Source organism: Molothrus ater, chromosome 2 (genome assembly GCF_012460135.2).
Source record: "Molothrus ater isolate BHLD 08-10-18 breed brown headed cowbird chromosome 2, BPBGC_Mater_1.1, whole genome shotgun sequence".
Taxonomy (NCBI): domain Eukaryota; kingdom Metazoa; phylum Chordata; class Aves; order Passeriformes; family Icteridae; genus Molothrus; species Molothrus ater.
The window spans coordinates 2,783,204-2,796,180 of NC_050479.2; the positions used below are offsets into that span (position 1 = coordinate 2,783,204).

Consider the following 12,977-nt stretch of genomic DNA (forward strand, 5'->3'; position numbering starts at 1 on the left):
CATGGAGAGCTCCCATCCCATGGAGCAGCTCCCATCTCTGCTCTTCCCTGTCCTGGCTGCCTGCTGGGAAGGATTCCTGGGATGTGCTGGATCCAGGGGTACCCAGCTGCTTCCATCCTTCCTCAGCTCTTCATTCCACTGTTGTCCTTCAATCCTTTTTCCTTTCTCTTTGGACCTATGATGTCTCAGGAGAAAATTGCTTTTTTTTTTGCCCCCCTCTTGTCAAAGCAGAAAACCCCAGGGTTGTTCTATCTTTTGTTATATACACATAATATATAAATATATATATAGAAATATAACTTCTTTTTTCCTGACCTGCAGCTGCAGGAATATTCCTTTGCTTCTTTCTCCCTTACAAAGCCTGGGAGAATTTTGTGTTGCTTTCCTTCGAAAGTTCAGCTTTTCTTCCACCTTCTGAGAAATTTTATCTCTAAAGTTGTTCTTGTCCTCTGGCTTGGGCTGACTTCATGGACTTTAGGAGTCTTCATGATTTTTCTTGTGAAGAAAAGAGATTTTCCTCAGAAAGAAAGAGGCTGTTTCACACCCAAATCAATGGGTCAGTTTTCAAGTTAGGATTCTGCACCTTCAGCTTAAATTCTGTGTTCAGCTTTGTTTTCCAACAAAGATTCTGGTAGCAAAAGGCCCCAGGCAACGACTGCTTGGATCCTGAGAAAGGCAAAAAGTAGTTGTTGTGTTTTTTCTTTTTTTGGTGTTTTCTTTTATGTCTGGAGGCATGTGGAGCTCCAGGGGAAGGCAAGAAGCACAACTTCATTTTTTCTTGGGAGAAATCCAGGCTCTATAGGCTGCCATCCAAATGCAAAAATTCTGACACTTCTCTGCTCAGAAAAAGTGCCACCAAAAGGGAGCCAGCTGAATACTCCACTTCTTCAATAGAAGGCACTTTCCTTAAATAGAATTTGGGAGCTAACTTTGTCTGGAGCAGGGATTTGGGTTCAAAACACTTCCAGATCCGTGGTGATGTCTTTGCACTTTTTCAGAGTTTCTCACTCTGGCTCCAGGTATTTGGGTAAACACTCCGTGGATGTTCAGACACCTGAGGAATCATTTGTGTCCTGGAATTCCATGAATTGTAGCCTGTACAACAACATGAATGAAAAATCTGCTTCACTTTTTTTTTCTGGGAAGGGGTTGGTGGAGCAGAAGGGAATTCTTGCTTTCATAGAATCCTGGAATGATTTGGGTTGGAAGGGATTTCTAAACCCATCCCATTCCCACCCCCTGCCATGGCAGGGACACCTTCCATGATCCCAGCTTGCTCCAAGCCCTGTCCAGCCTGGCCTTGGACACTTCCAGGGATGGGACATCCACAGCTTCTCTGGACAAGCTGTGCCCCATCCTCACAGGGACCAGATCCTTCCCTGCCAATACCCTCTGCACAGACACAGGTGCTCAGCATTCACAGGTTGGTCACAGGATTTTGTTGTTTGACTTTGTGTCACACTTCCTCCCGTGGATCCCAGTTTATTAGCAGTAGTTTCTGCCATCAGAAATCCACATTATCCTCGATAACAGATGAGCTCTGTCTTCCCAAGAAGCTGCCCTGACCCATTAGGAAGATGGTTAATCTCTCTTCTGGGTGAGCCTTTTGATCAATTGAGAGAAAAGGGAATTGGTGTCTTCTGGGCAAGTCTGGGTAGCAGCTCCTTAAACAAAGTGATTTGGGCTCCTTTCAACACCAGCTCCTAATGAACCCTGGGGATTTCATCAAAGGCCAGGTAATTAGACAGGGGCTGCACCTTTGGATTAATGGCACCTCTGACTGAGGCCTGGCTTTCCTCATTCACACACAGGAACTGATCAGGTTTGGAGAACAAGAAATGCCTCAGGAGGTTTTTGGAAGCATCTGGACAAGGTGCTCCATGAGAAGCATTGCTGTGCTCAGCTTTGGAGAGCCAGGGGGTCTTTCCTCCAGCCCTTTCTGGGGTCCTCAGCACAGTTCCAAGGGAAGGGACAAGCCCAGGAAATTCCAGGTGTGACTCTGTGCTGATGTGGTTCTGGCCCTCAGGAGTGAAATCAATCCTGTCAGGTGGGAACACAAAATGACCCTGGTGTGTGACCTTCCCAGGGGACAGGAGGCTCTGCTCACAGGGAACAGGGACAGGACAAGAGGAAAAGGCCTCAGGCTGGGCCAGGGGACACTTGGCTTGGACACCAGGAGGAATTTCTTAAAAGGGCTGTCAGATATTGGTGTTCAAGCTCATCCAGTCCCACCAGCATCACCCCACACCCTGTCCCCAAGGGCCACATCCTGAGCACTCCCAGAGACTCCAAACCTCCCTGAGCAGCTCATCCCAAGGCCTGACCACTCTTACATGGAAGGTTTTTCCTGATATCCAGTCAGAACCTCCCCATGCAACTCACCCTTGATGGTATTTTGAAACTTTGGAGTGTTGGCTAAAGGTGCTCAGTGCCATGACCCCTGAAGGGTCTGCCATGCTTTCCTCTCACAACTGGTGACAATTTCCCACCTCTGTCCACTGCCTCTTGTTTGCAGAGATGTTGGGAAGTCTCCCCTTTTGTGGGGCAGAAAAAGCAGGGAAGTCCTCTCTGTCAGACACGGTTGGGCTCTCTGGAGCTGCAAGGAAATCACCGCAATCCAACAAACGCCCAAAGAAGCCTTGAGGAGCTGTGTGAGCCTGAGTGACATTTGGAAGCAGTTCTGTGCTCTCTTGGCCAGCAGGCCAGAGAACAGCACCGTGCTGCTTTCAGCCCAGATGCTTTGGCAGAGCCCAGCCTCGAGTGTCGCCACTGCTTGGCAGAACAACTGGTGCTGCAGAGCAGGAGCAGCTGCTTGGGGCTTCTCCCGCTCCTCCTGCACCAGCACCCTGCTTTCTGCAGTGCTTTTGGAGCAGGAGAAACAACATTGCCCTTTGTTCCTGGTAGGGCTTTCAGTTCTTCCATGGACTTGGTGAAAAGTTGGGCTCCGTGGCAGTGATGAGAATAATGAGTTATGTGGCTCTTGTTGTCGAAAAATGTCCTAGAGGTGGCAGATCCTGGCCTTGTTTTGAACTTTCTCCTCCAAATTCATGGAATCACAGAATGGTTTGGGTTGGGGGGGACCTCAAAGCCCAGCCAGTGCCATGGCAGGGACACCTCCCACTGTCCCAGGCTGCTCCAGCCCCAGGGTCCAGCCTGGCCTTGGGCACTGCCAGGGATCCAGGGGCAGCCCCAGCTGCTCTGGGCACCCTCAAGTCCCATTGCCTTGAGGACTGTTTGATAACTGCCCTCAGTGATGTCCTGCTGGGACAGGGACATTTCTTTGGGGTGGCATTTCTTTGAGGTGGCATTTCTTTGGGGTGGCATTTCTTTGGGGTGGCATTTCTTTGGGGTGGCATTTCTTTGCATCCCCTCTCAATCATCTCAGCCTGGCACAGCCCTCGCTCCAGTGAGTTTTCACTCATGGCAGGAGAGCATTTCCAACTTCTTCCCTCTTCTCTCCCCCTTCTGCTTGTTTTGAAGTTTCTCAGGGAAGTCAGGCTGTCCCAGACTCCTCCTGACGTGTGTGTTTGCAGAGTCCTGCCTGTGCCGTGCATGGAGCTGAGTGTTCTGTTCCTTAAAACCTCAGTGCTGAAGCTTTGAAGCTCACTGATACCTCAACTTTTAAATAAAGAGTTTGTGTGTTATTATTTCCCTTTTCTCGACTTGCAGCGACTTCACCCTTGGTGACATGACCTTGGAGGAGGCCGTGGTTCCTTTGCATTGCAGGACAGTCATGTCTGGTGCCTGTCAGTGTGGTTTTCACAGTGTCCTCAGGAGCTGGGAACGTTCCCTGACCAGACCAGGGCACGGTTTTGTTTGAATTAAAAGCCTTTAGGGGTTAGAACTTCATGAACATTTCTGCTGTGAACAGGACTTGGGGTGATCTTTTCCCAGAACAGTTGTTGGCTGAACCTTGATGATTTCCTTCTGTGTTTGGTGTTTAGATCCTGTAAATAATTTTCCATCATCACCTTTCCATGGGAACATCCAACTCTCTTTCCTCAGGTGAAATGTTTCCTCTGCACCTCTCTGGAGGTGAGGAAACCCAACCCAACACCAAACCATGGCAAATTACCCAGTCAGCTTTTCCTTGGTGTAGCTCATAGATCCTTCAGGAAATGCTGGAATGATTCCTTCCCTCCTGCACCCCTTGGAGGTCACCTGCTTGGTGACCACATAGGTGCAGGTGAGAGGCGGCTCACAGGAGCGTTTTCTGGGAATTGACATTCCAGAAAAACCAGAGACTGATGAAGGAGAGGCTCAGATGTTCCAGCCAGAGCAGGGTGTCTTTGCTTTGTGCACCTTCCATGATGACCCTGCAGGGCACAGGTGGCACTTCTGGCAAAGGAGGAACCCAGTGATGGTAACTAACTGGGAATCAGATTTATGGAGCAGATCAGCTGAAGGAAAGCAGGGTTAGGTGGGATATCCCAGGAATTGTTCCCTGGGAGGGCTGGGATGGAATTCCACCCCTGCATCCCTGGCAGTGCCCAAGGCCAGGTTGGACACTGGGGCTGGAGCAGCCTGGGGCAGTGGGAGGTGTCCCTGCCATGGCAGGGGTGGCACTGGGTGATTTTTGAGATCCCTTCCAACCCAAACCACTCTAGGATTCTATAAGATGCAGACAAAAAATATATTTTTAAGTTTGCACAACTCTGATACTTGGGTAGTGTTGCTCCCATCAGTGTTATTAGTGTGAAGAAAACCCCAGTTTTCATAGTTAGCTTTAATACCTACTCCTTATTTTATGCTAGAAACAGTAAAGCCTTATAAGGAAAAAAAAAGCAAGTTACACTTAAAAAGTAATTGTATTATCCTAAAAGAATAATGATATTTTTTGTTTGTTTTGTGGATGGTTTTGTTGTTATGTTTTAATTTTTTCTGGGTTGAAATTTGTGTTACTTGAGAGAAATCAACGCAGGTTAGAGTGAGCCCCACTTTGGGCTCATGTTGTTTGGATTAGTGAAGTTTGGCATCCCCAGGTTTTGGTGGTTTCCAGCTGGAAGCACAGATCCAACCACACTTAAGGAGTTTTTTTCTCCTTAAAAGCTGCTACTTCAAGGTGAGACAAATCAAAAGAAGTAATTGCTTAAACTTAGAAGTGTGTGTACTAAATACAGGAATTATTACAAAGGCAGGAAATTGGGCTTTCAGATGAGTGCTTTGGAATTGTGAGCTTTGACAGGACTTGTCAATCCCCAAATAAATCCTGCCTGGATTTATTCCTGATTTTTTTTTTTTTATTTTCTGTGATGAGCACTAAACTGGACATGGAAATACTGGAACTTTTTACTGGGGAATGATTTATTGTTTAGTGACTTGGGAGCAGAGTTTGTCAGGACTGGCTTCAGATTCCTGCTGTAAAATGCAGGTGTCAGAATATCAGTTATCAAATCATGGAGAGAATGGCAGAAGAATGGTTTAGGTGCAGTTCACAACCTGTGGGGATTTTATGGAATAGTTCTGGGGCTTCCAGGCAACTTTGGAGTGAGGAAAAACCCTGGAATGTTATTATTTTATGAACTGTGATATGGATTTATAAGGACAGCGTGCCTAAGAGTTTTCAAGTGTTCTGGTTTTTAGGAACTCCATCAGAATTTGTGTTATTAATACAAAATATCCTGGTTTTTAGGAACTCTGTCAGAATTTGTGTTATTAATACAAAGTATTCTGGTTTTTAGGAACTCTGTCAGAATTTGTGTTATTAATACAAAATATTCTGGTTTTTAGGAACTCCATCAGAATTTGTGTTATTAATACAATGTATTTTGGTTTTTAGGAACTCTGTCAGAATTTGTGTTATTAATACAGAATATTCTGGGTTTTAGGAACTCTGTCAGAATTTGTGTTATTAATACAGAATATTCTGGGTTTTAGGAACTCTGTCAGAATTTGTGTTATTAATACAGAATATTCTGGTTTGTAGGAACTCTGTCAGAATTTGTGTTATTAATACAGAGTATTCTGGGTTTTAGGAACTCTGTCAGAATTTGTGTTATTAATACAGAATATTCTGGGTTTTAGGAACTCTGTCAGAATTTGTGTTATTAATACAAAATATTCTAGTTTTTAGGAACTCCATCAGAATTTGTGTTATTAATACAGAATATTCTGGTTTGTAGGAACTCTGTCAGAATTTGTGTTATTAATACAGAGTATTCTGGTTTGTAGGAACTCTGTCAGAATTTGTGTTATTAATAAAGAGTATCAAAGCAGTGCAATGTCTTCAAATGCAACAGAACTGCTCTGTAGCTAAAATTTGCTATAAATTTCTCTTGGAGTGACATGAATTACTTCAAAATCATCCATGAAATCAGCCAGCAAGGGAATTCCCTGGAATCATCACACCAGCAGCTTCCCCATAACTGAGGTGGAATTTATAATGGTAGATATTTTTTTGTGTTCAGTTTTTCACTTAAAAAGCCTCTGTGTGTGTGTGTGTGTGTGTGTGTGTGTTAAAGATGTGTGATAGGTTAACAGCAATCTCAAATCCAATCCCAAAAATCCCAAACTCTCCATCCAGTTTGGGATTAGTAAAGGAAAAAGGATTTTTAATATCAATAGGGCTGTGCAAATCCTGCAAGTGGAAGGAGGGGACAGCCCAAATTCTCAAAATACACACTTGCCCACGTGCCAAGGGATTTTATTTTTACAGTTGGTTTTATTTTAAAATTGTCATCGCTGTGTTAGATGAAATCCACCTTTATTTATGGTGGACACCAGAGCTGGGTGGATGTCACCCAGTGAAATAGTTGGAAAATACATGGGATTATTTAACAGAGTTAAAAAGATTCTGCACCAGTTCCTAACCCTGCTTGTATTCAAACTACAAAAGTACTTTGAGATCCTCCCCCTCTCTCCTGAAAGCTGTTCTCTTTGGTCAGGTATTGAATAATTTATATCATGTGAGACTCTTGCACATGATGTATTCATCCCTTGTTTAGCACTTACATTCATGGTTTGGCATGCTGGCTGTACATTGATATGGGAGATGCTTCCCATTTTTTCTCTACCAACTGTTTAAATATATCTTGTGCCTCAGTAACTACAAATGGGAAATAGAATAATTCAAGTTATTTCCCTTGATGGGTTTGATGCATAGCAAAAGATTTCTTTTTAATTTTTTTTAAAAAATATATATCTGTTTGTACAAAAGGAGAGCTTTAAAAACGATGCTGATATTTATGCTAACTTTATGTTCAGCTGGAAATGCTGGATATTGATTTGGGATAAAATATTGGGTGTTTTTTTCACCTCTCGTGCTGCCATGCAGCAGGTAATTTATTCCATCTCTAATTAGTTTTGTGCTACAAACTGCAAATTGTGAGTAATGTTCTTTGGAGGTGGGGGAAGGAGGAGGTGCTGCACCAACATGAGAGAGGAACTCTCAAGAAGTGCTGATAAAAGTCTGAGACAGCCCAGCACAGGGATTAGTGCTGCACAGTGCCAGCCCAGCCTGGATTGCTGGGGAAATCCTGTAAGCCCCTGGTCAGGTAACACTGCTGCTGCAGATGAGCACGGAATAAATGCAATAAATGCTGCAATAAATGCAGTAAATCAGTGCTGCACAGTGCCAGCCCAGCCTGGATTGCTGGGGAAATCCTCTAAGCCCCTGGTCAGGCAATGCTGCTGCTGCAGGTGCTGCGAGATGTGCACAAAATAAATGCAATAAATGTAATAAATGCAATAAATGGGTTCCAGAAGCTGCCAGGAGATAAGGAATGGGCAGCACTGATTTTTGGGGTGTGTAGTGCACACACTGTGGAGTTTCTGGTGGTTTAGGGCATGTGGGGAGAGATGTCAGTAGTTCCACTATTGCTAAAATGTCCAAAATGAAGTTGTTGAATGAGGGAGATTGCAGGAGCTTCTCTGAGGGAGTTGTTGGTGTTCCAGGGCATGGAAGCAGAAATTTCAGTAGTTCCACTACTGCTAAAATGTCCAAAATGAAGCTGTTGAATGAAGGAGGGATTTCAGGAACTTCTCTGAGGGAGTTGCTGGTGGTTTAGGACACATAGGGGGAGATTTCAGGAACTTCACTGTGAGAGCTTCTGGTGTTCCAGGGCATGCAGGGAGAGATTTCAGTAATTTCACTGCTGCTGAAATGTCCAAAATGAAGTTGTTGAATGAGGCAGAGATTTCAGGAGCTTCACTGTGAGAGCTTCTGGTGTTAAGGACATGGAAGGAGATATTTTAGTAGTTTCTTTACTGCTAAAATGTCCAAAATGAAGTTGTTGAATGAGGGAGAGATTTCAGGAGCTTCACTGAGGGAGTTCCTGGTGGTTTAGGGCATATAGGGAGAGATTTCAGGAGCTTCACTGAGAGAGTTGCCGGTGTTCCAGGGCATGGAAGGAGATATTTCAGTCCTTTCATAACTGCTAAGGTGTCCAAAATGAAGTTGTTGAATCAGGGAGAGATTTCAGGAGCTTCACTCCTGAAATCTGAGGGGAGTTGCTGGTGTTTTGGGGCACACAGGGAGAGATTTCAGGAGCTTCACTGAGGGAGTTGCTGACGTTTTGGGGCACGGAAGGAAATACTTCAGTAGTTTTACTACTGCTGAAATGTCCAAAATGAAGTTGTTGAATGAGGGAGCCGGTAAAACTCTGAAGTTCTGTTGGAGGTGACATTTTGAGCGCCTGGTAAAATCGCGTTTCCCGCTGCAGCTCTGTGAAGTTCGGCCGTGCCAGGGCCCTCAGAGCGGCTCTGGCTCTGCCCGCGCCCCTCCTGCCCCAGCCCAGGTGCGCGGCCGGGCCCAGCTGCTGTCCCCGCCGTGCCCGGGGGCTCCGGGGGCTCCGTGCCCTGTCCCCTGTCCGGTGGCACCTTGTCCCCGTCCGGTGGCACCTTGGCGGAGCCCCGGAGAACAGGAAGCCCCCCCCACCCCCTCGGCAGGTGAGTGACTCGCAGCGGCGCTGGCACATCGCTGCCGGGCTCGGCAAAGTGCAGTAAAACATGCCCGGCATCGCCGCGGCCGCCACGGCGTAGAGAGACACAGAGAGAGAGGGGGGACAGTGCTGCTGCTGCTGCTGCTGCTGTGCTGTGCTGCTGCAGGGACAGCCGGGGGCTTCCAGAGTAAGTCTGTCTGTCTGTCACTCTTTGCATTTCCAGCCGCCGGTTTTCCACATCCGCATCCCCCCTGCGCGTGGGAAGGGGGATCTCCCCAGCAGGAGCGGTGCTGGTCAGTGATGGATTCACGCCGTCACAGGCACAGAGACACCAATATGCTGTCAGATAATATTTTTTTTTTTCCTTTAAAAGAAAAAAAAAAATCTGCTAATTTCACCTAGGATGCTTCAGCATCGCTCATGTTCAGTCGTTAGCGGCGGTAGAACGAACTGAAATTTCATTTGCTTAAAATCTGTCGGGGGGGGGGCGTGAATTATAATAACAATAATAATAATAATAATAAAGGATGTTGTGTCTTTAGGGTTAAACCCAAACCAATGAAACATAAATTTAAAAGGGAAGGACAGGAGTAGCCTGACACAGTAATTTTAGGAGGTGACCTGCCTAAGGAAGGCAGCGACAGGGAACTTTAGAGCTTTTTAAAGCCCCGGCAAGAATTCCAGCCGGGCTCGCTCCCACCCGGCAGCCTTGGGGGATCTTTCGCATCCCAACCCCGGAGAAGGCGTCCCGGAGCCGGGCAAGGCGAAATCCTAACGCGGGCGCGCTTATCCGTAAATCCCGTGTATCATGGCTGCGCCGCCCTGCCCTTGCTGTGGGGGTGAAATGTAGAACATGAGCCTGATCCTCGGGAGATGGAGCTAATTTCGCCCTAAACTGGAAAGTGTTAACAGCGCCCGGCGAATGTGACAAAGCTCAATCGCGCTCCTTGTTTATGGAGCCCGCGCCCATTGGCCGCCGCGCGCCAGCTCTGCCCTGGCAACTGCGCGCCCGCATTTGCATAGCGCGCCGCCATTGGTCCGCGCCGCGGCGCTGCGGGCCAATGGCGCGGCGCGGCCCGGGGTGGGCTATGCTAATGAGGCGCTGTTGCTGGGGCGCGCTGCGGCAGCCGGGGATGCGCTGAGGGGAGCGCCGGGATCGGCTTCCCCCTCACGCGCGGGGCCTGCGCGCTGCGAGCCGCCCTCACACCGGGCCCGGCCCGGCCGCCCAACGCTTCGGCTAATTGCTGCTTCCCACCAGCTTCCCCCCTATATTTTACTCTATTTGTAAAAAAATTATTATTTAAATAAAATGCCTTAAAGTTGCCAGCTTCCCGCAGAAAGCAGAACGCCGATACACTCACCTATCACTCACGGTACACCACAGCCCCTTCTCGCTGTCCGAGATCGGGATCTCAATCTGATTTTTCTTTAGAATAATCTATTTCTGGAACAAACACACTCACCTTTCAAAAATGCTGTATTCACATCCCACCCGACAAAAAAAAAAAAAAACTCCACACCAAAAACCAAGCCCCTCCTCGGCTCTAAGTTGAGTCCTGTTTTTTTTCTGTCCTAAATATCATTCCTGTCTAAGAATATTGGGGAATCTGAGCTTAAAATATATTCTGCTGCTTAAATCTGCATCTGTATCTGTCCTTTTTTCCTTCCCCTGCCTTCCCAAGCAGCTTTTTCTCCTGTTCAGTCATGGATCACTTTACCCTCCTCAGTCCTGTTCCCACTCCCTCCCTGCATCTTCCTCAGTGTCCAATTCCTGTATTTTCTTCCATAACTGCTCACATTCTCTCTTTCCAACTCGCTAAAACTGACTGTAAGGGTAATGAATTGTTTACCTGAGTAAATCCAGCTACATACACTATTTTTTCCTTTTTTTCCCCTTCTCTTTCACATAAATATCAATATGTATCCGTGGTTTGATACCATCTGGCATTTGCTAGTAATAGTGGGAATTCCTGTCACCAGCAGATTTTTGGTTAAATCAGATTTTTACTGTGGTGGAATTTTAATTTTTTGACTGTTTCCTAAACCCTTCAGAAAACTTCAGGTTCAGCAGAGGGAAATTTAGTTTCTCTTGGATAAAGCAAATATTTTCATAGAGAAACTTAGTGATTTCTAGAACAAAAACCTTAGATTTAATAAAATTGTATGTACTTGGAGTTTGCTGGAAGCCTTCTGAAGAATCAGTTGAGAGGTTCTTTCATAGCATGTTTAAGGGATAAAAGAATGTCAATTTAAACTTTGTGTCACTAAATTTCTGCTGTATTAGGGGATTACCGTGGTTTATGAAAGATGTTTCTCCTTATTTACTGAATTTGACAGAATTTTTGGTTTGTATTTGTGGGTTTCAATCAGAACTGAGGGGCAGGTGTGGGTCTTTCAGCAGGGTTAGAGATGCAGAGGTAGCTGGAGTTAAGTAATTATTGGAAAACCCGTGTTTGGAATAATATTCACACTTCAACCTTTATTTCTGCTTTAAGAGTTGTTGTGTTTGTTCGGTCAAAGGTTGGACTTGATGATCTTGGAGGTATTTTCCAACATTATTGTTTCTGTGAGTCTTTGAACTTTCACCATGATCATAAAAAAAGTTTATCTCCATTTCCCCCTCTCCTTTATATTCCCTCTTTTTAATGGCAGGCTTTTCATTCAATTAGAAAAAATATAAACCCTAAAATAATTGCATAAGATCATAAATTACACATGAATTTGTAGGGGGAGACAAAAAAAGAAGCCTCAGAACCTCAACCTTGGCACATTTTCACCAATATCAGTGGGTTTAGATAATTTTTATTTGTCAGTTTTAAAATAAAAGTTAGGTCTCTTCTTGAAATCCAGGTTATTAAACGTTCAGTAATAAAGTATTGACTGCTGAGATATTGTTTCACTCGCTGATTTGTCATTAAATAAACAAATACACGCTGGGCTGAATCAGCAGCCAAAGTACTTGAGTTTGCCCAGTGCTCCTGAGCAGCTGGACAGAGTTCCAGGGTGCCAGGAAAACTTGGGAAGAACTTGAAGCGTGTTAGAGAAGGGGAAGAGCTTCCCTAAGAGTTGGTGTGTGTACAGTTATTTCCTCTCTAAACCCTGGGATATCCTCTCTTGGAGGATCACACCAGGGCAGTGCGTCAAAAAGGAGCTTTTTTAACCTAACCTCAAAGCTGCTCCTCCGTGGAACCCTGGAAAACACAGATTTACCTGCTAGGATGTGTCCCTTGTCTTTACAAAGTCCTGAAGGTACAAACATTTAAATGATGGAGCCCTTTGGTGTTTATCCCATGTCTGGACGTTCTTCTGCAGAGCAGGAGAAAATGCAGAATTCTGAGAAGGAAATGATTGTTTGTGAATTCCGAGGATGCAAAAACAATGAGCGCTCTATAGAATATATAAGCAGCCAGGAATAATTTTATTTGGAGCACAGTCTGAAGAGTGGCAAGGGATATTATGTTAAACACAATAAAATAAAAAGATCTATTGTATGGCCACCTATTCAGCGAGCACTGCTTCCATTCTGCCCCCTAAAACAAACAGGGCATTCATGGAGCTAAACAGAATCATAACTTATTGACATGGAGGCACAGAATTCAAGCTGGGGAAGGATTCTGGCCTTTCCTAATTTCTGGGCACAGAAATTCTCTTCATTTTAGTGGCTTTTCAGTCCTTTGTAGGCCTGTCCCTTTTCCTTGTGGAATTCCAGGTGGTTTTCTAGCTGTGCTTTCAAGCAGGTGCTTGTCCAGGGCAGAAATGGAAAAGCCCAGGTCTTCTCAGAGTTTAATTTGGGCTTTGAAAGTTCAGAGTGCTTGTGTTTCCTGTAGGTTTTAATTGAGAATTTTGGCAGTCTTGGGCTTCATTTATTAAAAAAAAAAAGTGGTTTCACTTTCACAACATTTTCTCAGTTCTAAGATTCTCCGGAGTGTACTCAAAGTCATATTTATAAGTTAATGAAACCCAGATTTATATACTGTGTTGCCAGTGGATTAAATGAGTTTAGAAACTTCTTTCTCTTGTAGTGGGAGAATTACAATGAGCAGCAGCATTCAGTCCTTCTGGTACCAGATTTTTATTTTTGAAGTGGCTTTTTCTCTT

At 45.2% G+C, this 12,977-nt stretch overlaps 1 protein-coding gene across 2 annotated transcripts in view; it reads left to right on the plus strand.

Annotated features, from left to right (window-relative positions):
* Positions 1-12,977, plus strand: part of DYRK1A (dual specificity tyrosine phosphorylation regulated kinase 1A) — an 82,021-nt gene that overhangs the window by 35,751 nt on the left and 33,293 nt on the right. The window contains exon 1 of one of the 2 annotated variants that reach the window (XM_054514018.1): positions 9,005-9,066. The exons of the other annotated variant lie outside the window; for it this stretch is intronic. The gene's annotated coding sequence lies outside the window, so the exon portion shown is untranslated. Of the gene's footprint in view, positions 1-9,004; positions 9,067-12,977 lie in introns of those variants that run through there. 2 annotated transcript variants of the gene reach the window in all.